Source organism: Macrotis lagotis, chromosome 6 (genome assembly GCF_037893015.1).
Source record: "Macrotis lagotis isolate mMagLag1 chromosome 6, bilby.v1.9.chrom.fasta, whole genome shotgun sequence".
NCBI classification, from domain to species: Eukaryota; Metazoa; Chordata; class Mammalia; order Peramelemorphia; family Peramelidae; genus Macrotis; species Macrotis lagotis.
In genome coordinates this window covers 120,592,385-120,605,689 of record NC_133663.1, presented here as the reverse complement: position 1 = coordinate 120,605,689, position 13,305 = coordinate 120,592,385, and the positions used below count along the sequence as shown (strand labels likewise).

The 13,305-nt window shown below is 40.7% G+C and overlaps 1 pseudogene; it reads left to right on the top strand.

The window, feature by feature from the left end:
* The first annotated feature begins 1,935 nt into the window (after positions 1–1,935).
* On the top strand, positions 1,936–3,418 carry LOC141492211 (adiponectin receptor protein 1 pseudogene; annotated as a pseudogene).
* Positions 3,419–13,305: the final 9,887 nt, after the last annotated feature.

Below are 13,305 nucleotides of genomic sequence, written 5' to 3'. Positions count from 1 at the left end.
TGTGAAAGAAATTTATGTGTAACAGATATTTAGTTATAAGGTTATCTTTAAGAGAATGAGATGTCAACATGGAAACATTATGTTTCATGTAGGTTAAGAATTTAATGTTTAATTTTAAAAAGCAAAAATGATAACCTTAGAAGAAAGTTGTATAAAAAATTGGGAAGTTATAGCTTAACTGTAATTATTTCAAATAATGCTGAATAAATGTGAGAGGCTTTGAAAAATGATTGGAAGACTGAAAATTATGTAACCTATAAGCTTATCAATTTACAGCTGAGCAAGATGTTGAAAAGTTATGTGATCTAGTTTTTATCAACATAAGCTATTTTACTGTAATGATGTCAAACCCTGTAGTTAATGATTAATTGCTCTGTAGAGGTAATGAGGGAAAATATCTGAAGTTATGACACTTTAGGTTTCCTGAATTTTTCAAACAATGTGATGGACCTTATTCTAGACCTATAGGTCCAAGCATAAATGCAATTAAAAAATAAATTTTTATCAAAACAAAAGGATATATGCCCAATTAATGGTATTAATAGAACAGCCACAAACCCTTAACATTTTTACAGATAGTAAGTATAGTTATCATGTGGTCAGATACATAGAAATAGCTTTTATTAAGCTTAGCACTGATGAAGAATTCTATCAACTTTTTAAAGATTTTCAAGAAGTTACAAGAGATAGATATAATACTTTTTTTTATTGAACACACACATTCCCAAACTGGATTGCCTGGCCCTATATATGAAGGCAATCATAGGTCTGATCAATTAACCCTTCTACTTCTTATAAGCTTAGTAGAAGAGCAAGCTAGGCAGTGTCACAAAAAATTTCACTAGAATGCCTCTTTATTAAAGAACGAATTTAAAAATCACCACAGAGCAAGCAAGGAATATAGTAATATCCTGTCACCAATGAATTCCATATTTATCTACGCCTCCAAATTATTCCAAGCATCCTAGAAGCCAGGTTCCTAATGAACTGTGGCAGATGGATGTGACTCATTATACATCTTTCGGGAAAATGAAATTCATTCACGTTACTGTAGCTACATTTGGCTCCTGTGTAATGGCAACAACACAAAGTTCAGAGGACACACAAGGTGTGATTGATCATTTATTCCATTGTTTTGCTATTGCAGGGATAACAAATCCATAAAAACAGATAATGATGGCTCTGGATATACTTCTATGGCATTTAAAAAATTCTGCCTATATTACAACATGAAACATATTACAGGTATTCCCTATAACACCACTGATCAAACTTTAGTAGAAAGAAAACATAAAGATCGTAAGAAATTTCTGGAAGTGCAAAAGAAGGGGGAATATATGGAGACAAGGGGAAAACAAGGAAGAGGTGTAAATTTTGCCTTACACACCTTGAATTTTTTAACATTGAATGCTAAACAATTAACAACTGCAGATTTTTTAAGGATATGCAACATGGGCATGGTTACGTGTAAGTATCCTAAGGCATCAACAATGAAAGTGACTTGGATCCATTATTAACCTGGGGTCGAGGGTATGCTTCTGTTTTGTCCACAGATGGAGAAACTGTCTGGGTACCAGAAAGAAACATCAGATCATGCAGACCAGATGAATCAAGTAATATAGAAAATGAATAATTTACACTTAAGAAATAGAAAAGGAAAAGCTGAGAGGAGAACACATCATGGACTTATGGGACAATTTATGATGCTTACAAAACTCATGAACAATTTGGGGATTGTAAAAGAAATTGAATAATGGACTTACATTCAAAACCCTCCATGGGTCACTACTCTACAATGGGGTGAGAGTATGGCTGAAATTGTATTAATTGGGGAAGCTGCAGATTATTTGGAATATAACAAAGTTCCTACTGGAGATATCAAAGAAGAGATGCTGAGAAGAAAAGTTAGGCCTAATTTCTCTTTTATTAAATACTATGGATCCGCCGCCGCCGCCGCTCCCGCTCCCGCCGCCTCGCCTCGGCAGGCCCGGCCCGACCCGGCCCGGCAGGCTCCCGCCGCCGGGCGCAGGTGACGCGGCGTCCTCGCGCTCCTTCAGGGGCCGGCGCCTCTGCGTCCCTGGGGGGTGGAGGCTGCTCCGCCCTGGGGCCAAGGCCAAGGTCAGCGTCCAGCCCGCGCCGGGGATGCAGCATTGGGGAAGGCGGCCCTGTCAGAGCCCTCGGCCGCCGCCGCCGCCGGAGCTCGGCCCAGTCTACCATCAAAGGGAGATCTCTGGAAGCTCCAACTTTCAACCATACTGAAGCTGTTAGTTGTGGGGGTACCAACCAGGTGTCTTCCTGCAAAGGATCTCTGGTGGGTCAGGGCAATGGGGCACCGGCCAGTAACCGAGAAGCGGACACAATGGAACTTGCTGAGCTAGGACCCCTACTAATAGAGAAGGGTAAACGAAAGACTCCCAATTCCACCAAAGTTGAAGAAGAGCGAAGAAGAAGAGGAGGAGGTGCGGGTACTAACCTTGCCCCTACAAGCCCACCATGCCATGGAGAAGATGGAGGAGTTTGTATATAAGGTATGGGAAGGACGCTGGCGAGTCATCCCGTATGATGTGCTCCCTGACTGGTTAAAGGACAATGACTACCTTCTACATGGTCACAGACCACCCATGTCTTCCTTCCGTGCCTGCTTAAAGAGTATCTTCTGTATCCACACTGAGACTGGTAATATTTGGACCCATTTGCTTGGTTTTGTGCTGTTTCTCTTTTTGGGAATCTTGACCATGCTCAGACCAAATATGTACTTCATGGCTCCTCTACAGGAGAAAGTGGTCTTTGGGATGTTTTTTTTCTGGGTGCTGTGCTCTGCCTCAGCTTCTCCTGGCTCTTTCACACTGTCTATTGTCATTCTGAAAAAGTCTCAGGGACATTTTCCAAATTGGACTATTCAGGGATTGCTCTACTGATCATGGGGAGCTTTGTTCCCTGGCTCTATTACTCGTTCTACTGCTCTCCACAGCTATGGCTCATCTACCTCTCCATTGCCTGTGTCCTGGGCATCTCTGCCATCATTGTGTCCCAGTGGGACCGTTTTGCCACACCCAAACACCGGCAAACAAGAGCAAACAAGAGCAGGAGTGTTCCTGGGACTTGGTTTGAGTGGAGTCGTGCCCCACCCCCATGCACTTAACTGTTGCAGAAGGCTTTGTCAAGGCCACAACAGTGGGCCAGATGGGCTGGTTCTTCCTTATGGCTGGTATGTACATCACTGCAGCTGGGCTATATGCTGCCCGAATCCCTGAGCGCTTCTTTCCTAGTAAATTTGATATATGGTTCCAGTCACATCAGATTTTCCATGTCTTGGTGGTGGTGGCAGCCTTTGTCCACTTTTATGGCGTCTCCAACCTTCAGGAATTCCGTTATGGCCTTGAAGGCGGCTGCACTGATGACTCTCTTCCCTGAGTCAACCCACTACAGGGATAGAAGAGCTTCCTAAGTGCTTTTTAAAAACTATTTCTTTGCTGAAGTGAAAGGAAGACATGAGTTGTCTGTTTCTGGAAGAAACCTCTAGGTAAATTCCATACCAACTGAGCCTCAGCCCACTCTTACACCCAGTGGGCTGTCACCTCTCAATTTTCATAGCTAGAACTGGAGTGGATGGCCTGTCTGAGTCATTCCTCTTCCTCCTCAGAACAGCAACCAGTCACCTCATATAGACAGTGTTTTGAAGCTCACATTGAAATTCCCTTCCACCTTTCTTAATCCAGTCATTTTGGACATAACTAAAGAAGTGGGTCCCTTCAGAAATCGTTTCTGGAAGAAAGTGGTCCCTCATTCCTTCTTTGTAACCTGGCTTAGAGCTGTCCAGTCTTTTCATAGCACACTTTTGAAAACAACCGTAACTTGGTCCCAAATTTCTTGGGCCAAGATCTGCAGTAGGAACAAAGCCACCCACTTTTACCAAGCTGGCTAATCATGGAAGTGTTTCCAGGCTTCATCTAACTTGTTTTAATTCCCCACCACCTCCACTATATCCCCCCAGCAGAGTAATGTAAAATTAAATTAAAAGAAAATATTTAATATTTAATACTAAGCTTTAAAAGGGAGCCCTGTTATCATTGCTGTGTATCAGTGTAAAAAGATTATGATCATATAAAGAGGACAATGGTATCTTAGGGGGAGTTTAGGGCCATTAAAAATCTTATTTCCTAGGGTTGTCTAATAAAGAGGTCATTCCATGCAATCAATCAACCAATAAATAAATAAATAAATGCTACGACACTGATATTTTTTAAAATGTACACTGTTGAACCATGTGTTACATTAAGTAAAACTAAACATTCAGCTCATCCAAATATAACATGGGAGTATTTAGGACATAGAAATATAAGGAATTCCATTTGTAGAAAGTATTGAAGGAAGAAAGATAATTTCTACAGAATTTCCTTGTTTAAATTTACATGCTTGGGATTTCAAAAATGAATGCTTTTCACCATGAGTTGCCTGACATACCCCAGATAGAAGAATTTATGATCATTCTATTTTGCTATGTGTGGAATTCTCCTGATAGAGTTGTTTCATGGGGTATCCCAGGATAGATTAAACCAATTATATACCCAGAAATAGGGTTAACTAATTCAGAGATATAGAAGGCTATGGCAGCTATAGATGAGATAAGGATACAATGGAATAAGACGTTGGACAAAATATCTTATGTGGAAAAGAAATTGTCTGTGACTGCATGCACAGAACCAGATAATGAATTTATGATAAGATCTTTCAGAGATGGCAATATTATTAGAGAAAAAAGGGGGATATACTGTTAACTGTTACAATTGCACTATTTGAGCATGTATAAATAAGGAAGTAGAGGGGGATGATGATGTTGTTTTCATGATAAGACAACCAAAATTTGCTATAATACCCACCAAGGTAGAAGGCTGGCATATGTCTCCTGCTGATGAGTTTTTAGAAAAAAGCATTAAAGAAAATTAGGCAGAAGAGATGTGTTAGTAGTATTGTGTTTGGGATGTTAAGTACTGTGGCTACCATTGTTGCAACCACTTCAGTAACTATTTCTGTACAAGTAGGGAATAAGGGAAAAATAGAAGTCAAATAAATTCAAAAGTTATCTGAAAATGTCATTGGAGCATTGAAGGCTCAGGAGAGAATTAATGAAGATCTTTATCATTTGATTAATGCATTACGTTACATTACATTACATTAATGCATTACATTACATTACATTAATGCATTAATGCATTACAAACCTCTGTAATGAACAATTGCAATGTGTTTATAGATTTTCTGCTATTTGTGTTACTCCTTTAAAATATAATACCTCACTTATTCCATGGGATAATATAAAAGGTTATTTGAATGGAATATGGTATAATGATTCTATAACTATGGATATGAACCAATTGCATAAAATTGTTAATGATATTGCATTGGCACCTAGAATGGAAATGGATTCAAATATTGATAATTCATTTAACTCTGTTAATAGGTTTGATCCTTTTAATTTTATGAACCTATTAGTGAGCATGCTTCCTGGTATCTTTGCATTATTGTTGATGTCCATTTTATTAAATGCCTTTTGTCACTGGGACAAAACATAGATATCCTAACACACCACCTAAATCTTCACCATGCCTAAGAAGGGGGGAATCTGTAGAGAGTCAGCCTCTGGGCCTGATATTCAGATATCCTTGGTGAACTTCTTCATCAAAGATATGCATGGATTATTGCTCATTGTATAGATCAGTTGGCTCACCAGTGAACCCTGACCTAGGATAATCTGTGGTTCCAGGGATGGTTGGAAAAGGTTTCTTTGATAGAGAAGTATGCATAATTCTAAGAACAAATATTGTAAACTTATCCAGGAAATTGTTAAACTGGGTCTCCTTTAACTGGTCATTCCTGAGATAAGTTTTTGCTATAAAATAAGTTTTTTGCTATAAAAAGTCTGAGTTTCCAAAAATGAAATTGGTAGATTTTCATTTCCCAACCTTTCATGTTTGGATATCTTTGTCTACCTGACCTGACTCTGGGAAATTCATGTCCTGACCCACACCAGAGCTATTGCAGCAATAAATTTCTCTAGGCTACTTCATCTAAAAGAATGAGAGGAGAGAATTTTAAGGTCCCTTCCAGATCTAGATTCAAGATTTAACTTTTTATGCTAGCTACTCATGAAAAAAACTCCTTGCTTAATTGTAGGTTATCCAGGAAAATCACCAGGCATACCTGAAGCCCAACCACATGCGTTCTCCAATTTGTTCAAAAATTCAACACAGCTACTCTAATTTATTTATAAAAACAACATAGTTACTTGCTTCTTTTACTCTGTGACTTCCTCAGTCTTCTGCCTGTATCTATACTATACAAGGTCTAAAGGGATGACTGATGATGACTGATTCTAAATCAGAGGCCAATATGTGGGAGACTGCAATCTTACTATTGTAGCTCTTCAGTTCCTACTACAGGTTTCCCATTAACAAATCAACCACCTGACTCAATAACTCAGCGAAACATTTATTCAAAAGGCAAATAGCAATGACAACATTGTACCCATAGATCTGATGAACACTTTTTCACCAATGTATACAATGTCTTTAAGTATGGAATATGATAGACTCAAATTTTAAATATCTTAGTAGAAAACACATGTGGACACATTAAAAATCAAAGTTCTGGAGCCTTAATTTTCTCAAGGATTGTTAACAGTGTTCAATTATGGATTTAATTTCTATTTTGAATGGATGCTTAGATGCCAAACTGAGTTGCTAGATTTCTGAGTAACTTTGCCACAAACCTAGGCTGCTCTTCTGCTTAGCAGGGCATTCTCTAAGTCTAGATAGGCAAATTAAACTCTGTTGTCAAACCATTCTTCATCTCTGCTTATTAGGCCAATATGACATGAGGCAAGGTCTATTTATTGTTGTGATGGTATATTGTAATATTTTTTAAGAAATGACAAATACAATTAGTCTGGAATTCAGAGAAGCTAGGTAGTACAATGGACGGAGTAGCAGACCCAGAGTCATCTTTCTGAATTCAAATCTGGTCTCAGATACTTAGTTGTATGACCCTGGGCAAGTCATTTAATCCCATTTATCTCAGTTTCCTCCTCTATAAAATGAACTGGAGAAGGAAATCACAAACCACTCCAGTATCTTTGTCAAAAAAACAAAACCCAAATACGATCATAAAAATCAGAAATGACTGGCTAAAAGACCTGAGCAACAATAACAACAAATTTCAAGTTTTGGTCACTTGGTTGAGTTCAGAAGGGTTTCCCTCATCCCAGAAAGCAAGTAGATGTGCAAAATATAGTCTTTGTTTTGCTATTTCCAGACAATAAGTGGTATTGACAAGAGAGTTATAGCCTGTCTGCCTGCCTAGGAGGCATCTTGGTTGCTATGCTAATCACTATTGTTACAAAGATATAAATAAAGCAGTACTTGTCCTCAAGATACTTGCATTCTGGAGACAATATGTAAATAAATAAGCTTATATAAAATTAAATGAAATCATAGATAAATGGGAGACACTAGAAGCCAGGCAGATCACAGAAGGGAATGTCTAAGTTGAGTTTTGTTTTTTTTTTATTTTTTTGGCAAAGCAATGGGGTTCAGTGACTTGCCCAAGGTCACACAAGTAATTATTTAGTGTCTGAGGTCAAATTTGAACTCAGGTCCTCCTGACTTCAGGGCTGGTGCTCTATCCATGGCTCCACCTAGCTGCTCCCTAGAGTTTTAAAGGAAACAAGAGATTGTTAAAAGGTGGGAGAGATAAGAGAATACATTTTAAACTAGGGGTAGAAGTGAACTAATGAAAAGTCAAAGAATCAGGAGATACAGCATTCTATATAAGGAAAAATAAGAAGACATTACAGGAGCATTATGACTGTTAAAAAATCAATTTTTTGATTCATGGAAAAAGTAGGATAATTAGAAGTATTGCATAATTTAATAACAATGCTAGTAGTTAATATGTATATATCATTGAATGCTTTTTAATTATTATCTCATTTGATCCTCACAACAATCCTAGGATATAGATTTGTTGGTGTTATTATTATTATTATTATTTCCATTTTATTGATAAGCAAACTGAGGCAATAGGGTTTAAGTGCCTGAGGTTGCACAACTGATAAGGAAGAAGGGGAAGAAGGAACTTTATAAGATGGAGGCAATAATAGTGAAACAGAAATAGAGATGGGAACAGAAAGCTGGTCTCTGAGTTAAGAAGTTCAAGTCAGGGTTCAAATCCTTCTATAGACATATTAGGCAGTTGGTCAAGGGAAAGTCATTTAATCTTTCAGTGTCCTCATTTTTTTTAAATTGATAAAAACATAGGATCAGCACTAACCTGTATAGGTAGAAAACACATCCTAAGGAGAATTCCCCAAACTAATGAAATACAGTTCTGAGAAAAGAAGTTAAAAAAAAATTGGGATAATGAGGGGGAAATCAATCAACTTGTAGATGAGAGAAATAGAATATCCATAGTTAAATTAACTTTCATCAAAGCCTATGATATATTTTTTCTGCTATTACTAAGAGCAGGATGAGTGAAGTGGGAAATTAGATATCTTCAAAGATGTTCTAATGGTCAGACTCAAAGAGATGTCATTAATGACTTGGTATCAACTTGTTTTCAGTTCTCAAGTACACTTCCATAAAGCTATGTCTTGAATCCTGTGATGTTTAACAGTTTTTTTTATAAACTATTTGGATGAATTCATGAATTGTATGCTTGTCAAATTTTCAGATTACTTAAATTTAGATAATATACAGGAATAATTTAAAATTGTATATATTGTTTCAAAAATCAGATTATTAATTTCAAATTAAAGAAAGGTAATTAAATAATAATTTGCATTAAAGCCTTGTTTTTAGAGGACTATATAGTCATTTAAGTCAAAAATGCAATAAACACAAGTCATGAGAACTTTGAAGCTATTTGTTGAGAAGTTCCTCTTTTCCTCTCTTCTTCATGCAGCTAATCATGCAGCTTTCCCATTATCTCTTCCTTAACTCCTCTCTGACTTAAAGAGATACATTTCTCCTTTCTAAGATGTTGGGGGCGGGGGGAAGAGGCTTGGTGGTCACTTAGCGGGGGAAACATAATCCCCTTATAAAGGAATGTTACAGAACTCGGCCCCTCATTGTTTAAGAGTTCATGGGAGGGAGGACAGAAGGGATAAAATAATCCCATTATAAAGGAATGTTACAGAACTCGGCCCCTCATTGTTTAAGAGTTCATGGGAGGGAGGACAGGGGGGATAAAAGTGTCTGCTGAGAGGTGGGGAGAGAGCGGGAATGTGATCACAGAAGAATAAAGACTCATGACCCACCTCAGGCGCTCTGTCTGGTTCTTCCCCCATCAAAGAGTGGGGGCCGGAGGTACCCCGAAGACTCACCACGCGTTGGACTGGTGAGTAAGAGGACGGACTAGCATTAAGAAGCCGGCGTTGTAAATAAAAACCCGGCAAGTGGTGCCGAAACCCGGGACCTGATTTTGCTAGGGAACGTCTGAATCCGCTGGTCGGATTCTCCAGACAGCCTCGGTCGTTTCCGACCGGGAGGAAGGAGAGGGCGTTTACTCTCAGATATTGCCTGAGGGACATATCCCTATTGTGTTGACTATGCTTTCTTTCTCTCCCCTTTCTCCTTCTGCTCTAATCACGCTCCTTGCCGTGCTGGCCTGTCTGATTGTGCCCTGCTGCCTCCTTCTCTTTTGCCGAACGGGAACTTTGCAGTTCTGCCACCTGTTAGGATTGCAGCCTCGGCTAGTAGACAGCATGGGGGGCCGGAATAGTATTCCCGCCTTTGAGCCGGAGGAAAAAGAGGCTGTTGCAGTGCAGCTTTATAAACTCTGCGCTAAGCATGGCTGTAAATTACCTATCAAGACGTGCCGTGCTTTTGTTGAGAATATCTGGAACATCTGCCCTTGGGTGCAACATAGTGGGATCCAACCAGATAAATGGAAGGTGGTAGGGCAGCAGATGGCCTCCTATGATGACACCTGCCCGGGAAAACTGACCCCCAAGGATTTTACAGTGTATAAGATAGTGGATGCAGCCCTGCATCCCCAGAAGGTGACTTTGGCACGAACAATCAGCACTCAGGTGGGTAGCTCGTTGGCGGGATCGGATTCAGAGAGCTCAGAGGAAGAGGGAAGGCCACTCCCTCCCCTGTATCCGTGGGAGGAACTTAGAAGAAACAATGGGGGAACAAGAGGCCCCCAGGGAGAAGAAAATGCCGCATGCCCCTCCTTACCGAGACAGAATGAAAAGGGGGAGGGCGATGAACGTGGCACACTTAGAGATTCAGGGCCGGAAGTTTCCGAGCGCGGGAAGGGAGGGGTGCGAACAGTCCTCAGGGGTGGCAGGAAGAGGAGCGTGAGTAGGTGGGACCGGGAGGCTGCTGACGAGGAGGGAGAAGTCCGTGCTGATTGGACAGCTGCCGCGCCCCAGGCTTGGCGGCCCAGCCAGGAAACAGAGGCAAAAAATCCCCCGTGTTCCTTGTCCGCCCTTCAGAGATCCCCTCAAGGGCTCCGCCCATCCGGCCTACTTGCCACCAGTGCCTCCATAGCAATAGAGAAAGGGGAGGAGGTGGACTGGGATGACTGGGGCCTCTACCCGGTATTTACGGACCCCCTTACCGGAGCCCGAGACTACCGCCCTGTCCCTTTTAAGATGCTTAAGGAACTTAAGGAGGCCGTGACTAAATACGGCCCAGCTCCCCTTATGTAAAAAGACTGATGCAAAACCTCTTCGCTACGCACCCTTGGACCCCTGCTGACTTTGACGAAATTGCAGCCGCGTGCCTGGATGCCTCCTTATGAAGTTGGTTGGGCTGAAGCAGAGAGCAGATCAGACACCCCTCTCATTTGTGAACGAGGTTAAAGAGACCTTGATTAATGCCCAACCCTACGGGGTGAGAGGAATTTCTTCCTTTTTCAGGCCTTCTGATCGTCGTAGGGATCCTTGGAGGTGCTCCATCTGAAGGAAATCCTACATGGGGAATACTCCGAGTTATTCCCTCTCCCCTTCCGGTAGCACAGAACTCCCCGATCTACCCTCGCCTGCTAGTGACCAATACATCGATGGGGCTCCCTTCTGCCTCGGTGGGGCCCCTCATGTGTGGCCACAGGGGAAAACATCGAGGATCCCATACCATGGAGGGATTGCCAGATGGCGGGAGGATACCCCCTTGAGGGTGAACAAGGACGCTGATTCTGGGAATCACCCTACTTGTTGTCTGTTTCTGCCGCCTAGCTAGGCGACAGAGGGGCTATATGCTTCTTACTCAGAAAGCCTTCATGGCCATAGAGACGGGGGAGGATCCCCAAGTCTGGCTAGCCGCCATGCATGACATGTGACACCTAGGGGTAAGACGAGGTAAACCCCAAGACGGGCAACTTCTCCTCACCCAGCCACCTAAGACAGGCCCTGAGGGTGTCGGGCGCCTAGGACGGGCAAGGTCCTGGGTTGAAGGAGATGACCTAAGACAGGGTTCCTCGCCCCCGGCTATCAGAGGCCAGTAGAAATGACACCGCTTAAGGCTAACCTCAGCACCGCTTAAGGTCACACCAAGTGATAACCTTGTAAAACAGAAAGGGGGAGATGTTGGGGGCGGGGGGGAAGAGGCTTGGTGGTCACTTAGCGGGGGAAACATAATCCCCTTATAAAGGAATGTTACAGAACTCGGCCCCTCATTGTTTAAGAGTTCATGGGAGGGAGGACAGAAGGGATAAAATAATCCCCTTATAAAGGAATGTTACAGAACTCGGCCCCTCATTGTTTAAGAGTTCATGGGAGGGAGGACAGGGGGGATAAAAGTGTCTGCTGAGAGGTGGGGAGGGAGCGGGAATGTGATCACAGAAGAATAAAGACTCATGACCCACCTCAGGCGCTCTGTCTGGTTCTTCCCCCATCAAAGAGTGGGGGCCGGAGGTACCCCGAAGACTCACCACGCGTTGGACTGGTGAGTAAGAGGACGGACTAGCATTAAGAAGCCGGCGTTGTAAATAAAAACCCGGCACTAAGACAAATAATTCTAAGTACAATTTTGATCTTTCCATTCAATATTTTCAAAGATATGGCTTCTGCAATCAACCCCAATTCTCGCTAAAATATTCACTCTTTTCTTACCTACTTACTCTTTTCTTGCTACCTACAGCACATCCATGTCTTCCACATTTTTTAAAAACATTCTTACTCCCAGCTTTAAACAAATGGTTAGAACCAAAAACTATTTAGCAATAATTTCAATTGCTAAATAACTTATGGTAAAACTTTAATATTTCACCTTTAAACTTTGAATGATACTTTCTTAGGTTACATTCTGCCTTATATATTTACCAGAACTTTTTCAGAGTCCTTAGTTTGACAAATATAGATCAGATTTTATTAGAACCCTTCCAAAATATCTGACCACATCAATAAAAAGAATTACTTGGTACCAAGCATCTAGATACTTGCTGTAGTTGCTAAGAAATTATGGGAAAATCATTGATAATTTTTCTTGGTCAGGGAAAGCTTTATTCCAAGATCTGAGTAAGCTCACAAAAGACACAATAAAAAAGAGAAGGGATTCATTTTCTAAGGATTTACTAAACCACAATCCCTAGTACCATTTGTTCAGTGACCAGGTCCTATTAACCTTACATATGCACTTCTCTCAATATAAACTAGTTCTCTGAACATATTGCACTATCTCTGCTAAAAATGATTCCTCCCTACTCAGATTTCTTACAGCTCTACACCTGAATCCTCTCTTGTATAATAAGTACTTCATTGTCTTTATCTTACTCCTTGCATATAATTAGAATAAATTCCTGGAGATTATGGACTGTGCCAGCTATTTTTATATTCCTGGAATGTGCCCTAAGTGTGCTGGCAGTGAAAGAGTATTTGTTGAATAGATCTATGCCAAACACTGATCTCTTGGTTACTATATTTCCCCCCATTACACATTTATTTGAAAGCTATATGGCCTTTGTCCTGGATCTTCACTGAAAAGCAGATTTCCAAGTTTTATTCCTTTCTTCATGAATATTATATGAATAATTCCAGAGAGGACAAGTGAAACAAAGGTCACTTGTCTGATTAATCCTTGACTCAGTGCTATCAATTTGACTCAATTCTAGGAGAAATTGTTATAATTTTTAATTTGCACAAAATGATGTTTTACCCTTGGGACACACTCATTTTATTTTGAAATATTAAGAAATAATGTTATGCTAACATTATAGTTTAAAATCCTTAGAGTCACCTAAATGAAACACTTTTTTAAATTTCTCCTTGAATCTTGACTTAATCTGATTCAAGGATGAATT